The following is an 11,331-nucleotide window of genomic DNA, read 5'->3' on the forward strand; positions in this document are numbered from 1 at the left end:
AATTCGATTACTTGCATACTCAAATCTTCCTCATCAGGAACTATTTGATATCTCCCTAGTTGCCTTAGGACTCTTAGTGGTGCATATGGCTGAATGCTTCTCAATCCCAATAGTAGTAGATAACTATTTGAGGTTGACATATGTATTACTTCTCTCATCGGGAGCCATCCCAGAGTCCATTCAATTTGATTTGCCGTTAAAGCCTTTAGATGAGATACCCATGCTTCTATCCCTTCTGGAGCTTGGTAATTTTTTGTTCTTTCCTCATAGCTCTCGATGCAATTAGCTCTGTTCGACCCATACTGTATGATCTTGGGTTGTTGTTGGAGATGTTCAATCACCCACATTTGCAACAAAATTTTGCATCCTTCGAAAACCTTCGCCCCTGATTTGCATAAAGTCAAAGCCCGATAAATATCTGACAGAATGATGGGGACAAGGGTGTGATTTTCTTTAGTGGTGAGGATTTGCACAATTTTTGCGGTGCGAATATCAATTGTTCGCTCTTTATTTGGGAAGACCATGACTCCTAGAAAAGCCACCATGAAAGCAAATCGTCGGTGTATCTGCCAAGTGTCTTTGTTTTGCTTATTAGTAAGGCCTTTCTCATGAATTTCGAACCCATCTGACTTTCCAAATCTGGAATACAAAAAGTTGAAGGAACAACATCCATTGATGACATTGCTTTTCCTGATTTGACTGCTGATGTTCAGAAGACCGAAGAATCGATGTATTGAAGGAGCCTTTGTGAATATCAAGCTTTGATTTCTTAAACTTCCGTCAAAACCAACATAGCCAGCTACCTCCTCTAATGTAGGAGTAAGCTCGAAGTCAGAGAAACGGAAAACATTGTGAACAGGGTCCCAGAAAGTTACTAATGCCGTAATCAGATCATCCCGAGGCTCAACTTTCATAATGTCCGTGAGATTTCCCAAATGCTTGACGACCCATTTTTGACCGTCTTCGCCCAAATCATACCACCACATTTGAAGCTGACATAGAAATTCCTCCGTACTTGTGGATGAGGGGCTTTGTGTGGTGCTCATTTTGTATCTGAAATTTAATTTTAATAAAGTCAAAATTTATTTTGGGAAAATTTATACTAAAATTTATTTTCGAATTTTTTTTTTTAAAAAAAAAAAAATTAAAACTATATTTTTCGAAAATTTTAAGGCAACCCATTTTATTCCTTGCTTCTCACCATGATTTTATTTAAGCTGGTCAACAAGCATGTTCGAGGCGAATGAATGCACAAATAACAAGTAGGATGCATCATGATGGTCTTTTAATTTTTGGTTCACCTGTCCTAGACAGACCCAACCCCTGTGTTGAGTCTCCAAGGCCAAATGCATATGATGCAAATATTCGTTCCTACTAGGGATCCGGTACATGGCTGAGTTATTCTAAGTGTAAAACCTTAGGTTGATTGTTCTAAACCTGGCTTACCCAAACGGACAGTTTGAGCCGAAGCGGGGGTAATGTACCGGGAGCACGAAAGTCTGCCCGGCCTAGTTACTTGTCCCAACTCCGTCTTATTTGGTATGACTTTAACAGAAAGGTGGGTCACGCGCACGTGTACACCATAAATTCAGAAGACTCAGAAAGAAGGGGGTTTCGTAACAGTTGTATATATTCACAATTCAAATAATATTAAAGCGGTAAAAAAAACATTTAGCATATTAGCATATAAACAGTTGAAAATTATATAGTAAGTAAAGCCAATAAAACAGATATTTTAAGCTCGAATTCTTTAAACCCTGAACCAATGGTTCTGGGTTACGACAACATTTTAGTCCCCAGCAGAGTCGCCAGAGCTGTCGCACCTCCTTTTTCCCGCGCCCGCGGGGCGCGTGGGGAGTTTTCTCCAATTAAAGGACAGTCGAAACGGGATTTGTTTATTTGTTTCAGAGTCGCCACCTGGGAATTTTGAGGCGTCCCAAGTCACCAATTATAATCCCTGAATCGAGGAGAATATGACTCTGTTTATTTTTCTGCGAACCAAAAATCCTGAGTAAGGAATTCTGTTAATCCGGAAGAAGGTGTTAGGCATTTCCGAATTCCGTGGTTCTAGCACGGTCGCTTAACTGTTTTTATTATTGGCTTAATCATCTTGATTTTATTAAATATATTGATGTTATCTGATTTTGCTACCGCTTATACTTATCGTGATTAAGGACCCTTCTTCGAATCGAATTACGCGTACGTATATTCGTGTTACAAATTTAAAAATGCGGAATTGTGTCACGCGTACGTGTACACAATAATTTTTTGATAATATTTTAAGCAATCATTTTTCCGAGAATTGTGTTGAATCAAGAATATTTATTTTTTTCTTAAATGGTGAACCATACATATTGGGTTTTTATGAAATTGATTTAATGCTTTTAGAAAAATCCTTTTACTAAATATTTGTTCGAAATTGCGCGTACGCATAATCCGAATTTTTGCTTCTAAAATATAATCAGGGTACGCGAACGTATCCCTAATTGCGCAAAAATATTTGCAATGATATTAAGGAATTTTTTAAAAAAATGTTTGTTATATCACGAAAAATCTTGTTTTAAGATATTCTTTAAACTTTGGAAAGTAAACCACAATTTATTAAATATTGACCATTGACTATAATTTCCGAATATAAATCATATTCATTCCAATTATTCAAAGTCAAAGGACAGAATAAAAATATGATTAATACTAACTTTAAAACAAATGTGACATATATATATGCCAAAGAATAAATTGCATTTGAAACCAAAAATAAATGATTCATAAAGGAAGGAAATATTTTCCGGGAATTTTCATGATTATTTAATGCAAATTCTATTTTTTATTACCATTGATTTAAGAAGTTGCCATTTGTGTATATACAAATCAACTTATTCTCACATGCTCGTTTTAATCTTAATAGACCTAATTATTTGGTCACTTTATTTTAGGAAAGTAGATAAGCATCAAATTTATAGAAAAGGCGTTATTATGCAAGTTAATTCAACAAAGTTACCTTACATATAACCTAACTATTTGGCGTAAATATTCATAACGTTTTAACATCATGATGAGCTATACCAACTTACTTTACTCATATGATTATACCTGTCATCATACCATATAATAACTTATACCAACCTAAACAAAAAATCATATTTGTTACAAAATATTCTACTAATGTAACTTCTTAATCATTACATTCAACTAATGGTATTATGGGATGTAATCAATGGCCCATTTTTATGCCTCATTCCCTGTTTTGACAATTCACGTATATCTATACCAATGAGATTTCGGAATAGCTAACATTATTACAAAACTTTATATGAATTTCAAAATAAGACAATTTAACTCATAGCTATCAAATTGAATTCACTATTAGTTAACTAACATAAAAATAAAATTAGAACTAATGAACTTGGACAATTGGAAAATAACATTTCAATTCAAGCTTCATTGACGGGTCATGCTGAAATCTCTTTCCGACTTAAAATTTAAAAGACATATACCTGAAAATGGAGGTAGAAGAAGTAAGTTTCAGCAGTTACAGCAGTAACAAATTCAGTAGAATATACTGATAACACAGTAAATCTGATCAAGAATAGGATTCGAAGAGCCCAGATTCACAGTAAGATACTTTGAAAGACACTTCAGATTTTAACTGAACAGTGGAATCACATAAAGTTGAACAGATTCAACAAAAGAACAACATTTCAGATTTCAGTTTTTTTTTCAGTTTCAAATTCAGTTTGTTTCTGATTTTCTGTTTCTGCTGCTGTATCTGTATGTGAGTGTGTATGTGAATGTGCTATTTTCTGTTTCCTTTCTTTAAAATCTCAGCCCTCAAAATCTCTTAAAGATTCTCTCTTAAAAATTCTCTCTGCCTTTCTTTTTCTTTATTAAAATCTTCCCTCTGAAAATTTTCTGCCCTTAGAAATTCTCTTCTGAAAATTCTGTTTTTCTTCAGAATTCTGTTTTTTCTCACTCAAAAATTCTGTTCTTTCTCTCTTAAAAATTCTGTTCTTTCTCTCTTAAAAATTCTCTCTTTCTCTCTTAAAAATTCTCTCCTTTAACTGTCTGTCCAGCTCCTGTATTTATACAGGGCTGGTCCTAGGCACTTTAAGTGCCTCTTGGACCCCCTTCTTCTTTTTAAAAACAGAAAATCCCATTATGTAAAACCTTTTCCCTGATTTTCAGCAGCCCATTATCCCTTGTTCCCCATTAGTATTATTAACTAATAGCAACTAACATTACATTATAATATACTAGTACTAACACCCTGTTTTTTACTGCTCATTCCCAGAAATGCCCCTGAAATCCTAATGTTATTACTGAAAAATCAGAACCTATAGCAAAACAGTTTCTAAAATCTGTACAAACTTAGTTATCTCCTGATTTACAGCTATAACCAATCCTATGATTTTGAAACAGTATTACATCTCTAATAGCTGACTGACAAAAACTGAATTAAAACAGGGAATTATCAACTGAATAAAACAAACTTAACATTATACAGAACATGCAGGATTCTTTCAACTGGAATTCAAAACTGAATTAAAAGCAAACAAATACAGGAGCATTGTCAATATACTGACAATGTCCCGTTTAGAAAACAACAATACAGCATACATTTGAATTCACTAATTCATAAACAAACATGATTTAATTGACGAATACTAATCAATTGACTATTTACAACATTTGTCAATAATTAGTCCAAACAATAGAATCAGACTGTTTCAGTCAACATTTTCAGAAATGAAAAATTCGTAATATAACTAATCGACGAACTTAATCGAGTCGATTACACACATTGCAAACAATCACAAACAATAGAAACTATTCACATTCGGATCAAGTAAATAGGTAGGAGACAGAAAGGACAGAATTGATCAAAAATGAATATGAAAAATTAAAAAGCTATTAAAACAGACAACAATACACGTAGAATACACAAAAGAAATAGAAAAAATACCTCTGAATCTTCACTCGAACTCAACTTGGATTTGGACCTTTTTGTTTGAAATCAAACTGACCTTAGTCGAAGTATTTTCCACTGAAAATACTTCGACTAAGGTCGATTAAACCTCAATCTTCATTTAATAGGCACAGAATCCGGAAGTTTGGTATTTTTAGGGTTCTTAAAAACACGATTTGGAATTTAACCATTTCTGGTCAGATTCGAGAAGAACCAAAGATTTGAAACAGATCTGGGTAAATTTTTGTTTGGTCCGAATCTTCAAAAGAAGATTCGAGAAGTTCCGAACGGATTCGAACCTAACAACCAACAGATCCATACTCAGGATGACTAGGGGAAGCCATGGTGTTAATTTGGGGCTGATTGGTTTAGATCAAGTTTTCAGGCCAACCTTCGATTTAAGATTCGAAGAGTTGTGGCCTGATTCGAAGGAAACTAAGGTTGGATTTGTGTAAGGGAGGTTCAGGAGGTCCTAGGGTGTTAATTTGGTGACCGGCGGCGTTGATGCCGCCGGGTTTCAGGCGAAGGAATCCTAGGGCGGCTAGGGTTAAGAGTGGGGGTTTGGGACGATGATGAACATGAGCGGAGAGGGGAGGGTGTTTAGTTAGGGGGCCGGGTAAAGGGTTACGGGTTTATATAGGGGAATGGTGGGTGGATATGGACCGTTGGATTAGGAAGGATGGATGGCTGAGATTAATTCATTAAATCAAACGACGTCGTTTGGTTTAAAGTTGGGGTCGGACTGAATCGGGTTAATGGATCGGGTAACGGGTTACGGGTAAGGGTAATGTATCTTGTCCGTTGATTGGATTTGATCGAACGGTTTCTTGATGAGAGGTGACCAAACGACGTCGTTTGGTCTTAGCTTGGGACTGGACCGGACAGGTTGTTTGGATTGGGCTGAGGAAGTGTAATTTGTTTTGGGCCTGGATTTAAATCCAGGTCCAATTTTTATTCCCTTTTCAATTATTTTCTAATTTTATTAGTAAATAAAAAAAAATCCTAATAAAATTATAAACAATTTTTTAACCTTACACAAAAAATATTAATTACTCTATAATAATTATTTAACACATAGACAAAACATCAATCACACAGTGAAACATTTAAAATAGAACTAATGCATATTTTTGTGTTTTTTATTTAAATTATCTCTTAAATGCATAATTAAATCCTATATGCATGCAACATGTATTTTATTTTAATTTTGTTTAATTATAACAAAGCAAACATTTTACGGGCATAAACAAATATTTAACACCACGCAAATTCAGAAATTACACAGTACAAGAAATTTATTTTGATTTATTTTGGAGTAATTTTTCGTAAGGCAAAAATCACGTGCTCACACATACAGAGTCCCTATCAAAATTATTTATATTCTTCTATCTAATTCGTATTCTAGACAGGTGTTGTATGTTATCATATTTCCTAGTTAATGCTTATGCACTTGTGATACTTGGTATTTGGGGTTCCTACTGGATATTTAGTATGGTAGTTCACGTAATTATCATTTGTTAACCCTGCAAATTCTATTTTATATTATTTAATTAATGGAAATTATGATTTCAACAGTAATAAAAATTAGTAATTAAGTGGATCAATCAATGTTGGCTTGCCAGATGACGACGTTAGGCGCCATCACGACCTATAGTAGATTTTGGGTCATGATAACTCGTTATCAGAGCATTAGGTTTACTTAGGTCTCACGAGTCATGAGCAAGTCTAGTAGAGTCTTGCGGATCAGTGCGAAGACCTTTGTACTTATCTTTGAGAGACTACAATGCTGTTAGGAGCACTTCCCGTCTTGATTTCCTCATCGTGCAGTTTGATTCCTTTGAGGCTTATGCCTTTATATCTGTCCTACTCATTCTTATACGATGTTCAACGCTTGTGTCAATTAGGCATCTCGGAGTTGCAGTGGTACTACAGAAGGGGAGCAGAGTGTTTCTACATGCGCATTCGAGCATGCTATTATCTTCTTCTTGTGGAAGGAGGTTCTGTCATTTCAGCTCAGTAACTGTATTTTCAATGGTTTCAAGGCTACGTACAGGTTTCTATAATGTTCAGACATTATTATCGCACAGTGCTTGTGTAATGGTAGGGTGCTTGTCTATGTGTCGAGGCAGTGAATAACTTGAAAGGAAGTTTTACTCAGTGCATGATTCAGAGGTTCAACATTTTATTTCCAGTAGAGGAAAGGTTATTGGACTATGCATGTTCAGGTTTGGGTTAATGGAGTGACGAGACTTGGTATTTTTGAGTGTGGTGGAATTTTCAATTGTGATGTGGTGTCACCAACCTTGTTGAACGCGTTAAGGAATGCCGGTGTTATGGTCTTCATCAATTTGCCTTTAGGGCAGGGTATTTTGAAATGGTGCCTGAGAAGTGGTTGTCAGAGATAGCGAAGTGTAGCAATTTCGGAACCAAATGGGTATTTCTAATGTTGATGGCTCGAGATGGATGATTTTTAGGAGGCTTAGAGTTGGTGGTAATTTATTAGTTCAAGTGCTACGGAGATGGATTCGGAAGTGAGGCAACAATTGTACTCAGGGGACGGACTAGCTTGCTTGATTGAAGAGACTCGAGGTAGTACTGCATTCTCATCCGCATGCCTTGATGTCACTCATCTTTTAGACTTTCTACTGTTTATTCGTACCAAAAGTATATTTATCATTTTGGACGTTGTATTTAGTAATTCTGTTGAAGCTCATGTACACAGTAACACCAATTCTTGTAGGTTTTAGACAATTGTTGGTTTTAGTCTTGTTATTCATTACTGAGCTTTATCCTTTATTATGATATCATGGTGTTTTATGTCTAGTTTTGATCTTTTATTTTCGCTAAGTATTGGCTTGCCTCGCAAATGGTGTTAGGTATCATCACGATCCCTTTGATGGAAATTTGGGTCGTGACAAATTCAAACTTATGAACCCTTAAAATCCTCAAGTTCCATTTCCTTAAGTACTAGTGCGGGATTGCACCCGAGCCCCTTGAGTCTCAATCTGAATATACGTTGTAAAATATTATCATACAAACCTATTGAAACATTTAAACCATGGATATAAGCTCGTTTATCCATATCATACAAATCTACTGAATATGAGAGTAGTATTCCAGAGAGTACCATGAGAAATTCTAATCTGAAAAAATTAGCAACCAGAGGTAATTCAAAAATGGCGATAATCGGAACAAACTCAATAGGATTGGTAAAATAACCACAATCCTGACATATTCATCTCATCTGAATCCGGACTCATAAACATGGATTTTCTCTTGTTTGATATTTTTATTAGTTGTTTAATTCTTGCAATCGTAGATTAATAACACACTTTAATCTTGGTGAGCTCCAACAAATAAAAAATTCTTAGTAAGCAGTTAATGATATGTCCTTATGAGTTCGACATCCGACGCTATGTCACTTTACTACTGTTAACCATGTATACTTGCGTGTACATTTGGGAGCGACAATTCGCAACTCTATTATGCGCTTCTTCTTCTTCTTTTTTTTTTTTTTTTTTTACACAATTAAAGGATTTTAATCCAAAGCATGAGGCTAATGTTGCTCCTATTTGAGTTTTACTATCTGGATTGAAACCTTAGCTTATTGGTTCCATATGGCAACAATATTGGAATTTGTCGATCCCATTATATATATGTGTCTGAGCGGACCCCACCCTTCAATTTTGTGCCAATTTGGCTTGGGTTGATTTGATAAAGGAATTGCCTTAGCATGTTCGGATTAGTGTAGCCTTGATATTTTGAACAAAAACATGATAAAATAAGGTTAACTCCCATTTAGAGTTTTCTCACTATCAATTCCCTCTAAGCTAACTCTACTTCCAATCCAATAGTGTTATTGTCTGCATAACGTTATTCACGATGAAGTGGAAAGGAAATATTATGATGGCAGAGGCGGACACATGCTATAGGTCGAGGGGCCAAGACATCTAGAAATTTTGACAAAAACTTCATATATACTTGTTAGTGTCTTAAAAAATAGTCAGATATTAGCATAGGTCTTCGTACTAATTTTTATGAGCAGTGATAAATTTATACTGAGTGTTTTTAGGGGAGGATGCAGTGTGGTAACTACGAGTTCAATTGAACTCATAACTTTCGACGCGGAGTAAAAATTTATATATAAAAATTTAATAAAATTACAAAAAGGTAGATTTGAACCCATAACTTTAAAAAAATAATGGGTTCAATACTAAAACCCTTAAAATTGAACTCATAGGATTTAAATTCTAGATTCGCCTCTGAGTGTTTTGCTGGTTATGTGCACGTATTTTCTCTGTTTTATTCCCTTTAATAAAGCTATAAAAGCTTTAGTGCATGCACATAATAAGTTTTCATATAAAACTTGTTTATGTTTCATGTTGATTCGTGAGCATATCTACTTTTCACACTCAGAATGTATACTTTGGAGCCATCTCTTTCTTACTATAGCCGTAGCTTTATTCTATTAGACTTAAAACACCTTTATTAATTCCCTATATTAGAAGTCTAGAACTAGCATTGATTTCAAGGTCCTTACTGCTGCAATCTCATTGTTCCACTTGTTCACTTCAATCAGGTTCCTGAATAATATAGTTGAAGGAATTATTGGTTCCCCAAGACAGACAACGTGGGAGAAGACTACATAACGTATTATATATAAAGAGCTTTTGGTTATCTATTTTGAGATAGTCATCTAGAATTTTTAGTCGATTAATAGCAACAAAAAATAGTCGAAAATGCCACTCTTGTTTTAATTCGTCCTTTTGGGGTAGCATTGACGACCAGGGGCGGAGCTAGAATGTAGGAAGCGGGTTGGCGTCTAAATTCAGTAGTTTTGATTCGAACCCTGTATTTGTTTTAAAACTACCATTAAACATATATAAATTATTAATTTAAAACCCACTAACTTCAAACGAATAAAATCTCGAACCAATAATCTTAAAATTCTGGCTCTTTTGACAACCACCAATTGTCCAAGAAGTATGCTTGTCCTTATTTATTTATTTATATGTAATATAATTTAAATTTTATTATGCTCGTCTATTTGTTCTCTCTGGTGTGCCACTCCATTCATTTCTAGATGTATTATATTATGAAATAGGACAAAAGTAGTGTAAAATTTAGACTAGACGGGAGTTTGGCAGAATTGACTGCATGTAGCTTGAACAAATATATATGTATTCAACTTATTTATATTGATAATATATAAATTATTACATTGTCTTTTTGTAACATGTAGATATTCCTTATTAATTTTCAGATTACTAATTTTATTTGTTATGAACAAAAATCTATAATTATCTTTTAGATTATCTGATTGTATAAATATTTTGTTATATCATTGGAGTCGTTTGGTACACGGACTAAATTATTTCGAAATTATAGTTTGAGATTATAATTCCTGAACTAATTTATCCCACTTGAGAGGTGGATAAAATAATCTCAAGTTTGATAGAATAAGGTATGATATCCACTAACCAGGATTAAGTCTGAAATTAAAATTATACTATATTTGATTGACAATGCAATAATTTTATACCGCCAATCAAATACAATATAAATTTAATTTCACACCTTATTCTGTGTACCAAACGATCCGAGTATAAAGAAATTAAACTATGTGCACATGTGTGTATTAGAAAGAAATTAGGCAGAATGAGAGATGTGAGAATGGAGATATTTGTTGGGTTTGATAATTATGGAGACGCTATTTGGCATTGATGAAGAGGCAGCAAGCTCCACCCACCTTCACACAAACATGGCATATTGGCATAGCTTACAATAAAGGAAAAGAGATAAGAAATTTCAGATCACAAAAACAGCTACTCATTAACCAAAAAGCAATAGTATGTGTTTTCGAGTTCTCATTGGGACGTACTCATTGACGTGTATCAAACATTGTAAGGTAAATATTATAGTAATAATAATAATTTTTATTATTTATCTTGGTGGAGTTACCACACTATCTTTCCTTTTCCGCTTAAATATTCTACACTATTATTTCGATATTTCCCAGAGTTTATCTATGCTTTTGTTTTCCATTTTTATCTCATTTTTCTATTTTAGGTAGTTTTCTAGGTTTGCCAAAACTAGCAACGGATGATGTTTTGGTTCTCCACTGCAATATTATTATACTTTTTCTCTCTTTTTTCCTTTTTCATGGTGGCCTGTGGGGTCTGGAGCCAGAAGCCTAGAACCTAATAGAGCTTAATAAAGGATATTAGAGAGATAAGAATGTGCACATGAATAAGGAGAGAAATTAAGTGAAATACTGACATTGCCCTTTCTTTCTTTTGATGATATATCCCAAAATAATTCTAAGTTATGTATGTTGATTGTGCATATGTTCAATATAACAGATT

Source organism: Nicotiana sylvestris, chromosome 8 (genome assembly GCF_000393655.2).
Source record: "Nicotiana sylvestris chromosome 8, ASM39365v2, whole genome shotgun sequence".
Classification (NCBI taxonomy): Eukaryota; Viridiplantae; Streptophyta; class Magnoliopsida; order Solanales; family Solanaceae; genus Nicotiana; species Nicotiana sylvestris.